This window comes from Halichoerus grypus, chromosome 11, assembly GCF_964656455.1.
Source record: "Halichoerus grypus chromosome 11, mHalGry1.hap1.1, whole genome shotgun sequence".
Classification (NCBI taxonomy): Eukaryota; Metazoa; Chordata; class Mammalia; order Carnivora; family Phocidae; genus Halichoerus; species Halichoerus grypus.
In genome coordinates, this window is record NC_135722.1 from 11,697,101 (window position 1) to 11,715,664 (window position 18,564).

Below are 18,564 nucleotides of genomic sequence, written 5' to 3' on the forward strand. Positions count from 1 at the left end.
CATGTTGAAGGCGAGGGCAGAGGCACTAGCCAGGCGTCTGCAGCGTGTCACCAGCTCCAGCGCGCTGGAGGCGCCGCGGGTGGGTGGGGAGGAGGGGACTTGGGCGACTCCGGCGTTCCCAGCGGATGGGACAGGTTCCATGACTATGACAATCAGGAAGAAGCGGAAGCCGAGAATGGAGGTGGGGTGAAGGACCTTGTCATGAATCGATTCTCCAAACGTCCACCAATACAGGCAGACGTTTACAATCCTGATGAAGAAAACGGTAGGGACTCCAGGAATAAGAATCTCAGAGCTGACAACTCCAGTAGGATAGGGCTTGCAGACAGCCTGCTGTTGAAGGATCTGCGTCAACAGCAGATGTGCACGCATTCGATTTGAAAAGGAGCCACAGTTACAACCGTGACACGTTTTCTGCAATTGACAGAGGAATATATGATGTGTGTAGAGTGACAGGGTTGAAAAGTGTGTTGGTTTAACTACAATATATGTGATAATTTGGGGGGAACCGGACTTAATGTGCATACAGCACTCCCAAAGTAACTACAATTACTGCCTCCTCTTCTGTGGGTTCTCTGGGGTTTGGAAAGAGTAAACTTTAATAAGGCAAAAAACAAACAGAAAACCCAAATTGTATGAAAATTTCACCACTCACTATCATTCTCTGAATTATTAGAAGTTTCTATGCTCCTGAGAGTAGTGCATGCAATGATCGCCAAAGACTTAACTTTGGCTGATTTTTTTTTTTTTTTTTTTTTTGCATTGTAGATTCTGAAGCAGTAAAAATTTCAATGACAAGCAAGAGGTGGTAAAAATACTGGGGTTGAAACTGCCCAACAATCTGAGCTATCTGGTTTTGGAGAGCTATCCTGGTGATTATCCAACATTGACCAGCAACCTCCTGGTCCGTTACTCCAGCTGACTTGTTAGCATTTGATAGACTTTTGAGATATTATCTGTAAATTAAGAAACGATCTCAACTCTGAAGAAGAGTGAAGTTGTCCCTTTTTGGTATTGTTGAAGCCACTGCTTGTGCAGATACCATGGAGTAAGAAGACCTATAATGAAGAGTACATCTAAATGTCTGGTCCACTGAGAATGTATTTATGCCAATGTGAAGCATTTTCTGTGTCTTTTTCTCTTTCCTTCCCCTCTTTTTTTTCCTTCCCTCCTTCCTTTTTTTTTTTTTTGTCTTTTGTACATTTCAATGTATAAACAAAATAGTGACTTAGAAGACAGTGGGCTTAACAACACTTCCCAAACATGCATGTTAAGAATTCAACATTTTGTCTCTATGAAATATTAGTGCACAAGAAGATAGTGAAAAGTTAAAATAAAATCTGTTCTAATCTATGAGACATCTGTGCAACTCCACCTACTATGTAGCAAGGTATCTATCACTTTTTTCTTAAATCTTTCTATAATTTTGTATAATTCTAATAACCCTTATTTTTTTTTTTTAAGATTTTTATTTATTTATTTGACAGAGAGAGACACAGCGAGAAAGGGAACACAAGCAGGGGGAGTGGGAGAGGGAGAAGCAGGCTTCCCGCAGAGCAGGGAGCCCAATGCGGGGCTTGATCCCAGGACTCTGGGATCATGACCTGAGCCAAAGGCAGACACTTAACGACTGAGCCACCCAGGTGCCCCTAATAATCCTTATTTTTAAAACATTTCTGGCTTCGTAAGTTATGTGTTGGCTTCTTGGGGAAAGGACATAAAATAACAAATATTTCCTAAACCTTAAATATATTCACAATAAAATATGTTTTGCCTTAAGGACATAGGAAAATAAACTTTTTTGGATGAAAGATTACTGTCACACTTTTTCCTTCATAACCCCTACATCTTCTATTATTTCTTTCTCCAAATTTCAGACAAAATGAAGTTGTAATTACAAAGTTACAATATAGAGCTAGTGAGAGCTAAACCAAATAAAATTCACATTCTCAAGACTAGAAACCAAAAAGTTTTAAAAGCAATTTGACCATTAAACTTATTTATGAAATCTTCCTCTTGTTTTCTTTTGTCTGCTAAAGACCAGAGTTCTTATAATTACCAGGGAACTCCTAAAAAAGTAGATGCATTCCTTGTAAAGGCTTAATCAAACAGGCTATTTCTTCATTCCTAGATTAGGTCTACAGAGAACAACTCTTTCCCATCATTAGCCCCTAAAAGTGTTTTCTTCCATACTTAATTTGCAGCCAGTAAGTTGTTGGGTGGGGGGGGGGGAGGCGAAGCAGGAGGGGGTGTTTTTTTCCATGATGGGAAGAGATTAATTTTTACATGCAAGGTCGAATATAAAGGTAACAGTATGGAATGAGTTTTCTTCCTATGCATATTCTCCATTTTATTTCTTGCCTATTGCTTTTATGGTTTTGTTTTTTTTTTAGCTTTTATGTTGTTAAACAGTTATGAGCAAATGGACTTAATACAGTAGCATTTTTATAAATAATTCCTGTGTTTGTTATTCTGCTACAGAAATTCGCCCTGTTATTATATTCAAAGTTTATACTACTCTGTGACATTTTGGAAAACATAAAAATAGGCTTTTCATAGGTTTATAAGACACTGTGGTCTATAAACACTAACTTCAATAAATCACTCATATATTCTATGACTAATTTTCTTATGGGAAACAGATATCAACAATTATATGCATGGGTATAATTATGCTGTGGTAACTGGTCTATTTGGAGAATGTTTACTGTGACTCCTGAATGTAAAATCCTTGCTAGAAAATCTTAATTAGATAATGTGCCTATAATACATTACATAAAACATGTGAAAGTACAACCTCATCTGCAGGGTTTTGTTGTTGTTGTTTGTTTTGTTTTGTTTCTTTGTTTTTTTTTTTAGAGAGAGAGTGCAAGAGGTCCTGGGGGAAGGGCAGAGGGAGACAGAGAGACAGAATCTTAAGCAGGCTCCAAGCCCAGCACTGAGCCTGATGAAGGGCTTGACTTAACAACCCTGAGATCATGACCTGAGCAGAAACCAAGAGTCGGGGCACCCCCGCAGTTGTTGCTGTTAATTTTTTTGCAAGGCCTTCTTGCAGGAAAAGCTTATATCATACATGAAGATGCCTTGTTTTCCATTTTTACTTCAGAATTTATCTTAAAAGCCATGCTTCCTCTGTAAAAAAACAAACAAAACCCAAAAAAGTAAATAAAAATTCCAGGTTCATCATACTTGATACAAACTTCTTTTTTGGTTGCCTGTTATAACTCATTCTTTTTTTTTTTTTCATGTTTTTTAAATGTAACATTCACAATTTTTTTTTTGGATTTTTTTTTAAATTTTTTTATTGTTATGTTAATCCCCATACATTACATCATTAGTTTTAGATATAGTGTTCCATGATTCATTGTTTGTGCATAACACCCAGTGCTCCATGCAGAACGTGCCCTCCTCAATACCCATCACCAGGCTAACCCATCCTCCCACCCCCCTCCCCTCTAGAACCCTCAGTTTGTTTTTCAGAGTCCATCGTCTCTCATGGTTCTTCTATAACTCATTCTTAATTACTGAAAGCACTGTAAATAAATACCCGTTTCAGAAACCAAGAAAGGTTTATATGACACTGTGGTCTATAAACACTAACTTTAATAAATCACTCACATATTCTATGACTAATTTTCTTATGGGAAACATATCAACAACTCTTAAAATAAATTGGTGGTGGTGTATAACATTATATTGTAATTACTTTTATTGGTAATTTATAAATGGAGAGAGGGGCATGGGATTCCTTGGCAAAGGCCAGCCAGGCTGTTTGCTTTCACAGATGGGCTAACACTTATATCTGCGGGTGGAAGGAGTCAAGAGGGTATACAGGCAAATAAGATCTGCTGGGGGACTGCTCTGAGCTCCTTCTCTCTGCTTGACACATGCATATGCCTGCTTCATTTTTTTTTTAAGATCTTATTTATTTATTTGACAGAGAGTGAGAAACAGCATGAGAGGGGAGAGGGTCAGAGGGAGAAGCAGGCCCCCCGCTGAGCCGGGAGCCCGATGTGGGACTCGATGTGGGACTCAATCCCAGGACTCCAGGAACATGACCTGAGCCGAAGGCAGTCACTTAACCGACTGAGCCACCCAGGCGTCCTGCCTGCTTCATTTAATACTCTCAATAACCCTGTGGGGAAGGTGTGGTCATCTGCCCTGATTCACAGATCAAAGGTTTAGCAAGTATTTGCCCAGAAACATTCCTGTCAGGATTTGAACTCCCATCTGAAACTAAGGCTAAACTCTTTCTATTGAAAGAGTTCTATGGTTGCCTTTAATATTTAACGGCGGAAGGCACAGCAGCTCACTTCTTCCTACACATTTTTTTCATTTATGCAATCCTTTCTTCAACACATAAATGTGCAGTTATAATTTACAAGAGTTGTAAAGTGTAAATGTTGAGGAGAGTCCTGCCCTTAGGAAGGAGGAAATGGTACACACATAATGGAATTTCCAACATGGTTTCATTCTTTTAAAACACATGTTGGTTCCTGCTTCCAGATAATGTACTGGATATTAGGGATACAGAGTTGAATGAATGAATGCTCACATTCATGGATCCAGAGCAGTTTAATACAATCTAGTTCTACGCACAGTACTTTTCCAGGACACACTATACATGTTTGCTATTTAAAGTTTTGTAAAGCTTTATGTAATTTTGCCTTAGAAAACATTTATTTTGATTTTCTGGGAATTAGGGAAACCCTAATTCTGTTTCTCTGATTTTGGAAAGTCTGGAGAACTGGAAGAACCAGATGATGAATGTGAGAAATTGTTCTCAAATCTTCACCCTTCCCTGTATATACACCTTTTGCCCGGTGACTCTGCAGTTCCTCCCACCTCATTAATGTCAGGCTTAGCCACCTGATTGGCTTTAGACAGTGGAATGTGCACAGACCGAAAACTAGCTGAGCTTGGCCTTGGGTGCCACTGTTTGTTCTTTCTGTTCGCCTTTCTTTGGCTTCTGCCATCCCCGGGTAAAGAACAGCTCCTGCTAGAACTAGTCATAATGTGGGGAGGCTTCAGTGAGGCCGTATGGAATGAGTGTCCAAATATACCAGGCACAAATAGTCCCTAAATGATAGGTGCTGTCATTGTTACTTCTTTTATGACTATCATATTACTCTGTTTGGTGCATACTTGTCTACAAGACTGTGCACTAGGTCAAAAGTTGCACATGATTTCTAGGTTTGGGGGAATATTACTAATACAAAAGGATGTACCAAATTACTCTTCCACCAGCAGGACGAGGTGATGTTCATTTCAGTTTGAGGTCAAAACTGTTGAGCGACCTGGATTCCTAAATTCAGGGCCAGATCATAAGACTCCAGATCCGCCCAAGATCTGGAGGGCGAAAGACAAGGTAACGCCGTCATGGGGGGGGGGGGGGGAGCTCTGCTTAGACTGCTTAGAGGGTGCCTGCACCGCCCTGATTGCAGAGACTCCAAGGAGGAGGCTGCCTGAGTGCGGGGCTCATCCTCTCTCCGGGAAGAGCGGTATCCTCCGCGAGTCGCGCAGTCGTGGCCAGAGGCCAGAGCTCCTAGGCCTTGGGTCAGCGCAGGGGGCTCCGGCTGGAGTGCCCTCTGTCCTTCCTCCTACAGAGCGACGCAGAAACCCGCCGCGGGTCATTCCTGGTGCACCAGCAGCTCCTGACCTGGCTGAGCGGGACTGAGCACCATGGATGGCCGGTCCCTAACCACCTTCCCCAGTCCCCCTTCCTGAGACTCGCACTTCCAAGGCAGGCTGTTTGACTTAAGAGCTTCCTGGTGGGGACCGGCCTCTGCACCTCCGAAAACTGGATGGGGTCGGGTGGGAACCTTCATTCAGCACTTGTCGCCCGTTGGGGTTGTGCTTGACACACCTGAGTCTTATTTAATCCTCACATTCACCGCTTTGGCAGTGGGTGTGACTCTGTCTACATTTCACAGATTAGGAACCTGGTAAATTTGCTAGGCGCCACGGAACCAGTTGGAGGGAAAGAAAGATGTACGGGAGGATTTTAGTCTTAGAGCCTTACAGTCTTTTAGGACTCTGCAGAGAGACTTTGGGCACCTCTCAGTTCCTTCATTTGCAAATCACAGATGAGTGATTCCCCAACTTTAGTGTCCATAAGAAATATTTAGGGCAGTCTTTTAAAAATGCAGATTCTTGGGGCGCCTGGATGGCTTAGTGGGTTAAGCGTCTGCCTTCAGCTCAGGTCATGATCCCAGGGTTCTGGGATCGAGCCCGGAATCAGGCTTCCTGCTTATCAGGAGAGCCTGCTTCTCTCTCTCTCCCTCGGCGCCTCCCCACCGCTTGTTCTCTCTCTCTCAAATAAATAAACTCTTAAAAAAATAAATAAAATAAAAATGCAGATTCTTGAAGCCAACCCAATATGTTATAGTTCAACAAATCCTGGGTGAGGCTCCGTAAGGAGCATCTTTAAAAAATTACCCCGGTGAGAGACTCCTGCTTAGAAGATCCTTAAAGTCAATTGTTCATTAACAAACACCGCACACTCTGCCTGGCGGTGTGCTACGCACGCCACGTATTTTAAATCACCACAACCCCTCTGCGAAATGGGCACCATTTTTATCCCCCCATTTTGCGGAGGAGAAAGCTGGCCCCGCGCCTTCAGGCTCTAGGATCCGCGTCCTTTCCATTGCTCCGTGGGTTTCCGTGACCCCACCCCAAGTCCGCACTTCCCCACCTCAGCTCTTCCCCGCCCCGCTCTCCCCTCGTCCCGCCGCCCCCACCTGTCCCTCCAGGATCCTCTCGCGGCGTCCGCGGTGCTCTTAAACTCGGAGTTCGAGTTCAGCGCAGGAAGCCCCCTTCTTGCAAAGTCCCGGCCGCTAGAGCCAAGTCCCTAAGAACCCCGCCCAGCGAGGGCGTTTCTTCACCGCGAGCCGAGTCCGGGCGGCCGCCTGCAGGTGGCGCGAGAGGATGAGCCTGAGAGAGGGTGGGAAGGGGGCGGAGCCAGGGCGAGGATTGACATCCTTCCTGCCCAATAGCAGCACAAGAGGGAGGCGGTTTGCCCAACTCGTTCCCTGCGGCAGGAAACTGCTTTTCCTTCGCTGTGTGCCTGACAAGCCGGAGACGTTAGCAGCGAGCTGAGAAGCTGCGGAACTGGACGCTCTCTCTCAAGTGCTCCTCCTAGATCCAGCTGTTGGCCTAAAGGTGCCAGAACTGAGGTTGGCTTGGCCTGCTGGGGCTGCCTCGCCGCCTCTTCAGTTTAGCATTGATGTACCTCACCTTGCTGGGAGTCAAGTGCCCTTTTCTCCATCATTGATGATACCCTGGATTTATTGTAAACATGTAAAGGGATTCTTGTTTTTTATTAACTTAGCCGCCAGGTATTTCTGGCCCTGAAAAGGAGAGAGCAGGCAGAATTTTAAAATATATTTTGTTATATATTTTTCTTTTGTTAATCAAGATATAACATATTAGGAAGTTTAATTCCTCAACATTGGGTTTCTTCCCTGGCCTTTTTATAGCAGCAACGACAGCAAAAGCACACTGTAATTTCCCGGGGGTGAATCGAAGCCGCTTTCTGTTTCCCGAAGCCTACCAGTTATTTTATGTATCCTTTCCTCCCTTGCTGTAAGTTTGGGAAGCGGTTGGACAACATGATGAGACTGACTAGAAGAATCACTAGTCAGATTTCATTTTGAGGGTTTGGTTTTTTAGTACTACTTTAACCATATAACTGACCTTCACAATCAACAAGAAAAAACAAAACAAAACAAAACAAAAAATACCAGGCCAAAGCCAATGTTCTATGAAGGTGGATTTGCAAGTCATCTTACCATGGAGGTGTGGACCAGCCTCTGATTTTCTCTTCTTGGCTGCCCTTTGCAGGGTTGGATAAAGCCTGGGAGGACCAAGCAGCAAAGACAGAAGGGCTGGAGGAGCCGACCCTTGGGGCCTCATCTTTAGCTGATTTGTGTTGTTCCAGGACAAGTATTTGTTGGGGTAGAAGTCCCATGAATATACTAGAGGATAGCCTTTATTCATCTCTCGTTGACCTGTGTCTAAGAACTATAAATCTAAATTCTTCTTTTAAAAAAATGTACTCACTCTTTTTGGAGTTACTAGAACTTGATGTGTGTGCTAAAGAAGTGTTAAGCACTGGGGATACATTGAAGAATGTAACGTTGTCCTTATCATCAAATAAGTTACAATCTAGTAGGTGAAAAAGACAGGTAAAAGAGAGTTACCACCCGTGTGCTATTATACAGAAATGAGGGAAGGGCGTGGTGGCATAGAGAGCGCTTCAGGGATGCCAGCACAGAGCTGGTGACGCTTGAGCTACAGATCCCAAGTTCAGATGTGCTGATCGTGGCAAAGTCCCAGGGTCTAGGTGTCTGACTCCTGCACATCCCAGTGATAAGCTTTACCGAAAATTTCGGTGGAAAACACATCTTACTATAAGCACTTAGAACCACCTCTTGTCTGGGCATCTGGTTGGACCCATCTTTGGCTCAAGGGGGCAGGTCAAGTGGCAGGCAAGCTCAAGCAGTGGCATATGCTTAGCCTCCTAGGATTGGCACTGAGATAGGCAGGCTTCCTTTGCATGCTTTTTAAAAACATAAGTTTGAAGATCTGATTTCCCCAATTAGGAGCTCCCGTGAAAATTTTTCAGTGGACATTTAATTGCAGCAGCAGGATCAGGTGATCTGAAATCCTTATGTGTGTGGTGCAGGAGTACTGGGCTCCCAGGATTTGACAAGAGGGCCCACAGTTTTGTGGACACGTCTAAAGGTATCCTCTTGGTTACAGTTATAGTTGGCCTTTTGTTGCATAATTCCTTCTTTCAATTTCAGTAAATACCAAACAGGAAATGTCAGTACCTGTGGTGGTCTGGTAGAGAAAGAATGAGTCAAATGCCGAGAGTAGAACTTAACTCCCCATTATTCAGATAGTAATTAAGAAAGAAGGCCTGTCTCTCAAGTAAACATGTTGGGCCCTTCAATTGGCATATAAGTAAATAATCATAATACATTTCTCATGTTAGTATTGGATAGAAGAATATGGTCACATTCTTCTCATCAAGTCTACATCTTGGCCGTCTTTCTTAATCTATGTCACCAATACAAGTCCTTTTCCTTCTCTTTAAAAGTCCAAGGTTTCATTTTTATGTAGCAAATTTTGTCTTGTAGGAAAACTATGAGACTCAGCATGATATAACCTTCCTTCAAAGAGACTTTACAATTCATTCTGGGAGGTGGCGGGGCTGGCATCCCTAGTAATCCCCAATCACCTTAACCTATTTTGGACTGAGGTGATTTCAAACTGATGTGTATCCCTGTGAAGGCTGAGCTATTTCTGGAACATTCTTATTTATGGGTGCAACACTTTGCATTCAAAATCCTGTGTTTACCAGAACCCCTACTACTTGATAGGCCTTAAGCTCTAATTCTTGTGCCTCCTCAGTTTCATGATTCTCTTCAAATGTCTGGTCAGCTACTCAGCCTCTCAGTCATCTCCTCCAGAATTGGCAGGTGCCTCTAAGGTAAAATCAGCACTAACTACAGAGCTGACACCTTTGGGCTTCCCTCCTCACTGGGATATTGGCCCTGTACTTCCCAGATGCTTTGGTAGAGTCCTGATGCCTTCACACAGGTGTTTCCTATTTTAAGTCTAGATTTTCTGGTTGTTCAGTGTACGCGCGTGTGTGTGTGTGTGTGTGTGTGTAGGGTGGGAGAGTTGGTATGAAATATCTATCTCATCATTTTTTTTTTAAAGATTTTATTTATTTATTTGACAGAGAGAGAGTGAGAGAGGGAACACAAGCAGGGGGAGTGGGAGAGGGAGAAGCAGGCTTCCCGCCGAGCAGGGAGCCCGATGCGGGGCTCCATCGCAGGACCCTGGGATCATGACCTGAGCTGAAGGCAGATGCTTAATGACTGAGCCACCCAGGCGCCCCTATCTCTCTCTTCATTACCAGAACTCTGAGATTGATTTTTTTATGTTACTAAATTCTGATGGCAACTGCATGCACAAATTTCCCTGTCCTGTTTGTGAAATTTAAGACATTCATTTACAAAGGGTAAGTTTCTTAGAATTGGAGTTATGGTATTTGGGAGTCTTCTAAGACATGGAAAATAGCATCCCCTAAACTTGAATGACACATTCATTCTCTTTGCTGCTTCTCTTTTTTCTTCTGGTAGGAGAAAGATGACATTTCCCTCATGTTCTATGCCTCACTGTAGAGGTCCTGCTACCATATGTATTAGGGTTCTTCAGAGAAACAGAATCCATAAACATATATAAAACAATATAATTTCACTTAGTATAGGTAATTGATTCATGTGACTATGGATGCTGGAAAGTTCCAAGATCTGCAGGGTGAGTCAGCAAACTGGACCCCCAGAAGAGCCGGTGGTGAAGTTCTAGTTTGAGTCTGAAGGTCTGAGAACCAGGCAGGCTTGAGACCCTGAAAAAGCCAATGTTTCAGTTCAAGTACGAAGGCAGGAAAAAGTCAACGTCCCAGTTCAAAGACAGCCCTACAGGAAGCATACCTTGTAACTTGGGGGTCTCCCAAATCTGTTCTGTTCAGGTTTTCAACTGACTGGATGAGGCCCACCTACCCACTGAATAAATAGCTTTATTCAGTCTATCAATTTAAATGTTAATCTCATCCAAAAACACCCTCACAGAAACACCTAGAATAATATTTGACCAAGTATCTGGTCACCTTGTGGCTGAGTCAAGTTGACACATAACATTAACCTTCACACCAGAGTTAAACTTACTATGATCTGAGGGCGATTTGCAGAATGTGTGGGAAAGAAGTTTTTTGCAAAGAGAATTTTCAGGAGTTGCTAAACCTTGCCATCAAAAACCAGGGAATTTTGTGGGAGTGGATTTTAAAGTTTAATAAAAGAAGATGGAAAATGATTTTCGCTTAGTTCTTTGAAGTAGTGAGCTCCCCAGAGATTCGATTCAACACTCAGTTTTAGGAAGCCAGTGGGAGTTATCCTAAATCTCATGATGCTATGAAAATGAGAATCAGATATTGACCCACAGTAAATGTAACTGGAAGGCCAAACATCCCTTGGCACAACCTAGGAAGTATTCTTGGCAAAAAGTCCAAACTGAATATAATTGAGCCTCTAGATCTAACCACCAGTTTACAAGAAATACAGGGACTCCAACTACACATTAAATGACACCAGAAAGATGGAATTGCAAGGTCCAGAATGTAGAATATTCTACAGGACAAGTATGATCCACTTTATTCAATAAATACATGTCAGGAAAAAGATAAAGGGGGAATTTACACATTAAAAGGGACTGAAGAGACTCCTAGAACCAAATACAATGTATAGACTGTTTGGATTCTGATTTGAATGTTCCAGAAGTAAAAGAAACGAAAATTAACAGCAAATTTATCACTTCATCATGGAAGATACTTCAGATTGCACCTAGAAGTTAGGGAAAGCTATACATTGACTGAAATTACCTTTAAATTTCCATAAGCATGTTGACTGCACTGTATATTTTATAAAATAAACGCTCCTTAACTTTTTGATTGTGGTAGTAGTTACTCCAGTATATGTATGTCAGAATTCATAGACTTGTATCCCAAAAAGGATATATTTTACTACACATAAATCCTAAATTACTACAACTAGACTTTGCAGAAACAAAAGAAATGGCCACAGAAAACAATGGACAGAAAAAAACACCCCGAAGGACAAAATCTGAGGTTTTGAAGGACAAAGGTCAAGGCAATTCCAACTGCCATGAGCAGTGACCAACAGCTGCAGTGAGCTAACCTAAACTTATGCTCCCTGCCAGAGCGGGGCATCCTGGCACTTCCCGCACAACAGAATTTGATCACTGCAATGGGACAGGAACAGTTATATTTTCCATTCTCTTTTCTGAATTGAAATTTTACTTTAAGTGGTTGGATTTTGGCCATACTCCACTATGGTCTATCGGGTTTGTGAGTAGGGTGAAAGGGAACGGGCAGATTCATCTCTGGGCTATGAGGAGCTGCATCCAGATGTGATGGAGAGACATGTACATCACCCAGAATCCTGGACGATCTTTGGGAGCAGAAAGAAGAGTGTATATAGACACCAGAGAGGCTAGATGAGTGGGTTGACACGACTAGTTCATCCAAAATCTACTTTCCCTTTATTCCAAAGTAAAAGAATTTAGGCTGGGCATCTGGTCATCCAGAATAAACACTACATTTCACAGCCTGACTTTCAGTTAAGTGAGCTACGTAACCAAGTGGTAGACAATGGGTACCAGCAGCTGGGATATATGCAGTTTCTAGACGGTGTTCTTAAGAGGAAGAGGTATACTCCCTTTTTGCACATTTTCCTTTTACTCCTGGCTGTGGTATAGGGGTGCTGGCTGGAGGTTTTGTAGCCATCTTGGACCTGACAGAGAAAACCTAATACCATCACCCCCTGAAATTCCCACAACCACAGAGGGCTGTATCTTTAGACTACCATGTGAGAAATAACCTCATGCTATTTTTCTTTTGAATTTAGCAGTTGTTCCTGTATCTTTCTAATACACATACAGATCTAGAGTTTCTGAACCAACAATTTCTCTGAGATTTATGGCATTTGCACAACTGAAAGGCTATCACATATTTGGACAATCAACGGCCAATTGGTAAGGAGGGTGTATCAGAGATCTGTGCAGGTAAAAGAGATTCAACTGAAGGGATTAACTGCTAGAACATTTTTTTAAAGATTTATTTATTTATTGGTGAGGGTGGGGAGGGAGAGAGAGAGAGAATCTTTCAAGTAGACTCCATGCTGAGTGCAAAGCCTGACATGGGGCTCAATCCCCCAACCCATGAGATCATGACCCGAGCCGACGAAACCAAGAGTTGGATGCTTAACCCAATGAGCCACCCAGGCGTCCCTAGAACATCTTTAGAATGACAAAAGCAGTGGGAGGGATTCAAAGGGCCTGCACTGGAATGGAGTTCAAGAATGCACCCTCTCAGTTGCAAACCAGGAATCAGGAAGGTAGATGAGGAAGCTGTTACAAATGCCTCTTCATACTCTCAAAGTAAATGACCAGACACTGCAATATGGATTTTGGCTTCTCCTACTGCTTGCAATCACTCCTCGATACACATGAAGCTGAGGACTAGACACTGACACTTACCATGGCCAACACTACTCTCTCTAGACACTCATTTTACTATGACATTGTTTGCCAGAAGAAAAAAGATGGTTTCTATCTTATTTCTATCTTCCAATAAGAGGCAAGTGTGTCTATTTTAAGGAATCTGACTTATAATCCTAGTTGCAAATTAGAGATATTATTTATTTATTTTCTTCAAATTTTTATTTAAATTCTAGTTAACATACAGTGTAATATTGTTTTCAGGAGTAGAGTTTAGTGATTCATCACATACATAAAACACCCAGTGCTCAACAAGACAAGTACCCTCCTCAAAACTCATCACCCATTTAGCCCATTCACCACCAACTTTCCTCCATCAACCCTCAGTTTATTCTCTAGTCTAAAGAGTCTCTTACGGTTTGTTTCCCTCTCTCTTCTTTTTCCCCCCTTTCCCATATGTCCATCTGCTTTGTTTCTTAAATTCCACATGAATCAAATCATGGTATTTGTCTTTCTCTGACTTATTTCGCTCAACATAACCCATTTTTGCTCCATCCACACTGTTGCAAATGGCAAGAGTTCATTCCTTTTGATGGCTGAGTAATATTCCACTGTAAATATATGCCACGTCTTCCTTTTTTGAATTTTAATTTTATTTTATTTTGTTATATTAGTCACCATACATCATTAGTTTTTGATGTAGTATTCCACGATTCATTGTTTTCATATAACACCCTGTGCTCCATGCAGTACATTCCCTCCTTAATACCCATCACCGGGCTAACCAATCCCCCTATCCCCCTTCCCTCTAAAACCCTCAGTTTGTTTCTCCAAGTCCATAGTCTCTCATAGTCTGTCTCCCCCTCCGATTCCCCCCTTTATTTTACTCTTCCTTCTCTAAATGTCCTCCATGTTATTCCTTATGTTCCACAAATAAGTGAAACCATATGATAATTGACTTTCTCTGCTTGACTTATTTCACTTAGCATAATCACTTCCAGTCCCATCCATGTTGATGTAAAAGTTGGGTATTCATCCTTTCTGATGGCTGAGTAATATTTCACTGTATATATGGACCACATCTTCTTTATCCATTCATCTGTTGAAGGGCATCTCGGCTCTTTCCACAGTTTGGCTATTGCGGACATTGATGCTATGAACATTGGGGTGCATATGGCCCTTCTTTTCACTACAACTGTGTCTTGGGGATAAATACCCAGTAGTGCAATTGCTGGTCATAGGGTAGCTCTATTTATAATTTTTTGAGGAACCTCCACACTGTTTTCCAAAGTGGTTTTACCACCTTGCAGCTGAAGATTTCTGTTTCTCAGATTCTTGGCCCGATTTGAATCAAATGGACATGGGGAGATTTGTTTCACCAATGTGTTATGGCACTTTCTGTGGAATTGCAGAAAGATCACCCAGGAGCCCTGAGGTCTAGCTACAGCTCTGGGCTTTAGTTTCTTTCTTTCTTTTTTTTTTTTTTTAATTTTATTGTTATGTTAGTCACCATACAATACATCATTAGTTTTTGATGTGGTGATCCACGATCCATTGTTTTCATATAACACCCAGTGCTCCATGCAGTACGTGGCCTCCTTAATACCCATCACCGTGCTAACCAATCCCCCCTCCCGCCTCCCCTCTAAAACCCTGTTTGTTTCTCAGAGTCCATAGTCTCTCATGGTTCATCTCTCCATCCAATCCCCCCGCCCCTCATTTTTCCCTTCCTTCTCCTAATGTCCTCCATGCTATTCCTTATGTTCCACAAATAAGTGAAACCATATGATAATTGACTTTCTCTGCTTGACTTATTTCACTTAGCATAATCTCCTCCAGTCCCATCCATGTTCGTGTAAAAGTTGGGTATTCATCCTTTCTGATGGCTGAGTAATATTCCATTGTACATATGGACCACATCTTCTTTATCCATTCATCTGTTGAAAGGCATCTCGGCTCCTTCCACAGTTTGGCTATTGCGGACATTGCTGCTATGAATATTGGGGTGCATGTGGCCCTTCTTTTCACTGCATCTGTGTCTTTGGTGTAAATACCCAGTAGTGCAATTGCTGGTCATAAGGTAGCTCTATTTTTAAATTTTTGAGGAAACTCCACACTGTTTTCCAAAGTGGCTGTACCAACTTGCATTCCCACCAACAGTGTAAGAGAGTTCCCCTTTCTCCACAACCTCTCCAACATTTGTTGTTTCTTGCCCTGTCCATTTTTGCCATTCTAACTGGTGTAAGGTGGTATCTCAATGTGGTTTTGATTTGAATTTCCCTGATGGCTAATGATGATGAACATTTTTTCATGTGTCTGTTAGCCATTTGTATGTCTTCTTCAGAGAAGTGTCTTTTCATATCTTTTGCCCACTTTTTGATTTGATTATTTGTTTTTTGGGTGTTGAGTTCGAGAAGTTCTTTATAGATCTTGGATACCAGCCCTTTATCTGTAGTGTCATTTGCAAATATCTTCTCCCATTCTGTGGGTGCCTCTGTGGATTTTAAGTCTTTGATGAATTTAATATGTGAGAGCATAACATGAGACGTGTCCATCAATAGGAACACAGGTCCATTCGTTATGGTATAATCCACACATTGGAATAATATGTAGCCATTAAAGAATGAAGCAGCTTATATGAACTAATAAGGAAAGAATTCTAAAATGTATTGCTAAGTGGAAAACAAGAACAACAAATAAAATGGACAGAATCACATTTACAGTATGCTATCACAGTATGTACACATCTAAAATTGCATAGAATACCATTGGAAGTTACATAAATATATCACATCACTGGTAGCCTTTAGAGAAGGGTATAACTGGATAATAGGGTTCAAAGAAATAGAATTAATTTCCATTAATATCCACTTATGCTCTATAATTACATTACTAATTAAAAAAAAAAAAAGAAACAAAATCTATCTACTCAGAAGTACAACTGATTTAGCCAAGAGAGCCAACAATAATCAATTCTTGCTGTGGCCCAGCTGTGTTCCCATGAGAATCTTAATAATAATATAACTCTGAAAATGTGGAATGGAGTACCTGCCCTAAGGCAATTCTTTCTTTCCTCTAAACGCACATGCTATCTTGATATCTTGTCAACCTAGGTTTGACTCTGCTACAAGAGAAGGGCAGGTGAGGATGCCTGAGATCTTTGGGGAAACAGAGCCAGAGAAGGTCAGGCAGGCAGAGAGCAAAAGGAGGCCTGACCCACCTGTGGACATTTTAGTGCCTAGTAACCCCCACCCACTGGCAGACAAGAAGTGACCTTGAAACTGACCAATTCTGGAAAACTCCTCCTCCCTGGGGAGAGGTGAAACTTCTTTGGGCTCTCTCTTCCACCTGTTCCAACCTCCTCTACCCACAGAGGATGTCATTCTGATTTTGCACATAAGAAGACTCAGTCTCAGATAACTTGTCCAGTGAGAGAATCAGGATTAAATCCTAATTGTTATCACCAAAAAGTCCAATGTTCCTTTTCCTATATTGGTGCTTCTTAAATTGCATTTTTGGCACTTCCCTAGAGGCATGTGATGATGGGCTTTGGGACACATGAAACCATAAGATCAACATGGCTCTCATCTTCCTGTGATACACATTTTATTGAAATATCTGTTGAAAGATATATTATCTATTTAGATATTTTGTGGAGAATTCAAAATCCATGTGTTTCAGAATGCATCTTCAAACAAAACTGAAGACTGTTCTGGTCTATCCATATCTCTGCACTCTTAAGACATACGCTTATTTTCTTCTTCCTCGGGATATATGATTGGAATTCTTTGAGACGTACTACAATATATGATGCTCACTTTCTGCTGTGAAATGTATCATAAAGCACATAGGGTTATCTCCCTCTTAATTGTTCAGGAACATTTTGAAGCAGACAAAGAATTAGTAGTTTTTGTCCATCTGTTTCTTCTTCTAGGCTGTGGGATCCTCAAGGAAAAGGGCTGATGTCATATTTATTTTCTGTAATCCTGGTGTTCTGTAAATGTTGGCTGAATGAATGCACATTCTTTTGTTGACAGGAAAGGAAGCTTTCAGAACATCTTCTTGGATGCCTCCACGCGGGGCTTGTGGATGAGCAGTAGAACTTTGGAAAAAATGATAGGAGCTTGAAATACATTGAACGCTGCCTCCAGAATTTTCCAGGATTTGGTGTGCTGGGTCCAGAGGGGGACCCTATCTCTTGGACTGTGATGGAACAGTCTTGTGAGATGAGAATGGGTTACACTGTCCCCACATACCGAGACCAAGGCTACATGAAGAAAATCGTTTTCATTTTATAAAGTATTTTATTCAGAAAAAATGCCATTTTATTTGGCGGTGGCAAATGATAAAGAAGAAAAATGTCATGCACTGAGAAATGTGGGGTTTAATGCTATTCCTCTTGGCTGGCATTGATGGAAATGCACTGCCAAGAAATATTGCTTAGTGCCATTGTCCATTTCAAGCCTTTCTTATCAGTGAAAAAAATACCATTTTCAAACACAAACCTGATAATGTGTATTAGCACAAAAACATCCAATGATTTCGGGTCCATGCATTACTTAACCCACCCTTGTATAATATTTTGTCCTCCATATTACAGAAAAATGGAAGCTTGAACTTTGGTGTTACGTTTTGTCTTTATGGTGAGAGACCTCTCAGAATTAAAATCATCCAATGTCAATCATTAGTGCCAGGATGGCTCTTTCAAAGCAACATTTGCCACTTTGAAGTCTTCTTTCATGAAAGAATCCTGCTTTTTCATGCTTCTATGCTTTAAAATTAAAAGTCTATTTTGAAACGTGTCTCCTCTGCTATTGTCCATTTCCTCTGACAAAATATTCCAAAGGACTTTTCAAAAGTTCAGTTGTTGTTTTTTTTTTTAAGATGTATTTATTTATTTATTTATTTGACAGAGAGATAGACAGCAAGAGAGGGAACACAAGCAGGGGGCGTGGAAGAGGGAGCAGGGAGCCCGATGCGGGGCTCGATCCCAGGGCCCTGGGATCATGACCTGAGCCAAAGGCTGATGCATAACGACTGAGCCACCCAGGTGCCCCAAAAGTTCAGTTTTTGATCCTGGGTGCCCTCTCAAGAGTTTTGAGATACTCTACCGAACTAAATTATGTGGCCATCAGTGAACATTTGGTTTTCTTTTCCTTTTTAAGATTTTATTTATTGGAAGGATTTTATTTATTCCCAAGAAGAAAACAAATACACGTTTTAAGATTGTGTGTGTACGAGAAAGAGAGAGAGAGAGAGAGAGCACGTGCAAGCCTGACCAGGGGGAAGGGCAGAGGGAGAAAGAGACTCCCCGCTGAGCAGGGAGTCTGATGCGGGGCTCGATTCCAGGACCCCAGGATCTTGACCTGAGCTAAAGGCAGATGTTTAACCGATTGATCCGCCCAGGAACCCCGAAAGTTTCGTTTTTCTGATTAGCCTTTTATCACAGGGCTGGATAGGTTGAGTTGTGTGGCTTAA

At 41.8% G+C, this 18,564-nt stretch overlaps 1 long non-coding RNA gene across 1 annotated transcript; it reads left to right on the top strand.

Annotated features, from left to right (window-relative positions):
• The first annotated feature begins 90 nt into the window (after positions 1-90).
• Positions 91-2,008, top strand: LOC118547221 (uncharacterized). The gene is made up of 2 exons (XR_004923010.2): positions 91-265; positions 769-2,008. It is a non-coding gene; the product is annotated as an uncharacterized LOC118547221 (long non-coding RNA).
• The last annotated feature ends 16,556 nt before the right edge of the window (positions 2,009-18,564 follow it).